The sequence below is a fragment of the Podarcis cretensis genome, assembly GCF_951804945.1.
Source record: "Podarcis cretensis genome assembly, chromosome: 8".
NCBI lineage: Eukaryota > Metazoa > Chordata > Lepidosauria > Squamata > Lacertidae > Podarcis > Podarcis cretensis.
Genome location: NC_137177.1, coordinates 54,272,235 through 54,275,471, shown reverse-complemented (window position 1 = coordinate 54,275,471; position 3,237 = coordinate 54,272,235).

Below are 3,237 nucleotides of genomic sequence, written 5' to 3'. Positions count from 1 at the left end.
AACTTCCCTTGCGGAAGGCCCGTTTTTACTCCTCGCTGGCCACGCCTCCGCCCTGCGCTCTCCGCCAATGGCGGCCCGGCTCGGGCTCGGGAGGGCCAATGGGAGAGTCGGAGGAGAGCGCCGTCAGGACGCGGCGGGGCTCCGGGAAGCGCGGCGAAGTTCGGGGTGGCTTCTGGCGTCCGCCTTCGCGGGTGGAACAGGGGCGATTCTGGAGCGCGAGGAGTAGGGTGGGTGCCGGGTGGGAGAGGTGGGATCGGGGGGATCCGAGGTCGGATTCGGTTTAAAGCCGAATCCGAAGCCGTTGCGCAAAGGCATCCGCGTTCTTAATTTAATTCCATCTATTTAAAAGATTGGAGCCACCATCTCCGAAAAGGCTACTGTTCTAAAATATTTCCCCGCACTGGCAAATCTCCTATATGAAGCGAATTTTCCTTTTCAGGGTCGTTCGACTTTTTTTAAAAAAATGAAATCTCTCCTCATCCGACACCAACGATAACAATGCCTGAGCGCCAGTCTAGGCTCCTTTCTTAAATTTTAAAGGGCGCTTAAGACAGCGCAGGGGATTTGTTCGCTCCCCTGCACCCGATGCGCCAAATCGATTTGCACTGCAAAGGAAAAAGCAAAGTTGTTTTTTAAAAATAGAATTACTTGACACCTTCGTCCTAAACTCATTTAACACCTCGGTCCTAAATACCTGAGATTAAGTTCCAAGGAAAGTGCTTCCCCCGCTCTTTTCTTTTTCTTTTTCTTTTTCTTTTTCTTTTTACCACCGAGGCTCTTGCTTCGAATGAAATTGTGTAGATTTTAGTTGAGATTTCTCGCGCGTCGAGAGTGCCTAACGACTTCACAGCTAATGTGCTTCAATTTAGATATTCAGTTTCTTTAAAAAGATGGCTTGAAAGGGATTTTGTTAGACTGACGACGCCCCCCAATTCGACCCTCTAATTATTCCATTAGAGGCAATTAGGTTTGGTTAATTAGGGACGCGAGCCGGCAACCTAGGTGTGACCCCCCCCCCCCATTTCCCGGGTCGGGACGCTCCGCTGTGCAAAACAACTGCAAACGGGGTGGAGAGGAGAGGATAACAATTATATTTTATTCCTTCACTTCCAATTCCATTATTATTATTATTATTATTATTAAAAATATGACAGTCAATTTCGATGCTTAAACCATATCCAAACTCATTCAGGCTTGCTTCCTTCCTCCCCACCCCGGTTTAAATGTGCTTTTTCCACAAAGTTTCTGCTGCGATTTTTAAAATGAATGATATGACTCCGGGGACGGGTGAAGTGCTCACCGGAATGTTTTACGGTGCAATTCCTAGGCGGGTATTTTTTTAATCCCACTACGGTGGAGGGGGGCTTTATTCCTAGGTAAGTGTGAGGCTAGAAAGTGAGGCAGAACATTTCCAAACTGATAAAAGACCTGTAAGTGTCGACGGCTCCTTTTGCCGCCCCAAGCTTCTATTTGACTTGATGTGACTGATTTCAGTCCATTGATTTTCTGTGCTTCTAAAATAATAATGATGGCAAGCCTCTAGGATCTTGGGAGAAAGATTCCAAGGTATTGATAGCTAGTACAGGATCCTTTGCAAACTAGAAAGATCTGAGGCAGAGGAGGATTTTACTGTTAGGAGGCCCATTTGGGAATTTATTTATTTGAAAAGGAGAGAGGCTCAAAATACCGACCATGGTACTCTATCTTAAACAAAACAAAACAAAAAATACAAGAAAAAATCCATATCCTTTGAAGTATTTCTAGAAGTTCTGAATCTGTATTCTTTTTTTAGAGGGAGGGAGATATAAATACTCTCTTTTTTTGGAACACAGTAGTCTTGTAGCCAGCTGTTTTGTGAAAGGATGGATAAATGACTTGAGGTGGGGGGAATAGTACCATATATCAGTATTTGTTTGTTGTCGTGAGATTTCATGGTCCTGAGATTTCATGGAAGCCCTTCAAATAAGAACACGCAAAATACGCCTGGTAAGAAGAAAAGAAATAAAATTGCTAAGGAAATTTGAAATTAAGACATGATGAGGTTTCAAATATTCTTGAAATGCCCTCTTCCAAATTTTGTTCTGTTTAATCCATCACGCTGTTACAATTAAATCCAGTTTCCCAATTTCCCTAGGAATGTAACTGAATATGTGAAAAGCATGTCACGGATTTGACAGGCAATGCAGACAACTTGGATACACAGTAACGGGAAATCTCAACCTTCTTATTTCTGAAAAACAGACTCGCTAGCCAGTATTTTATAAGAAATTGAAATGAAAAGAGACGGGGAGATTTCCCATCTATTTTTGGAATGATTGGCCTGTTTTCCGTTCTTCTACCCTGTTTCTGAAGTTCCAAGACTATTTAAGTGAGTTACCAAAGAAAAAAAAGAAAAAAGAAAATTATTCATAGGTTCCCACAAGCAAGCAAACAAAAAGAGGGAAAGGGAAATAAATAAATCCCACGCACCTTTAAATAAACTATCCAAACAATGTTTTGTATCTCAGATTTACTCATTCGGAAATTAAGATAATCGCCTTATCGTAAAACAGGAGTGATTGCAACAGGAGGTATAAGCTTTACTGCTCCGATGCGTCTTTAAAATCCTCGAAGCAAGCTTCCCAAATACACAGAACGCTTCTTCGGACTTACTATTATTTATCTAATTTAAATAAATTTAAATAAATTCAACGGATGTTGCATGGGACGGGTAGAGTGCCATTTACCTTTACATAGATAGCTTCCTTCATCCCCTTTTAAACTTTCCCATTGCTGCAGTCTTCGGGGATATGTTTGTCGGAAAAGACAACAGTTATAACGCCTGTTGCTTTGGAGCATCATCTGAAGGCATTCGCGCCAAGCTCACGAGCTGGAGTTTGCTGCCCTCCATAGGTTAAAAGAGTGAATTGAACGTTGCCCTGGAAAAACCTCCCGCCTGTGGAATGGAGACAGCGACACCTTGTGGGTCAATAACAGCAGCGCACACATTGTAGAACGTATCTGCCCGTACAGTAACACCCATTGGACGGTGTAGGACTTACTCATAAGAACCAATTCCTAGGGGCCGAGGTCACTTCGCCCCCTCCGAAAAAAATATTTGAGGAGGCCAGCCTCCCACCCCAATTGATGAGCATTCCCGTTCAAATGGTGTGTGCGCGCCCCCAATATTTTATTCAAGTTAGCACCCCTGGACCTACTTCTGAGTAAGCATATATATGATTGCGCTATGCATCTTTT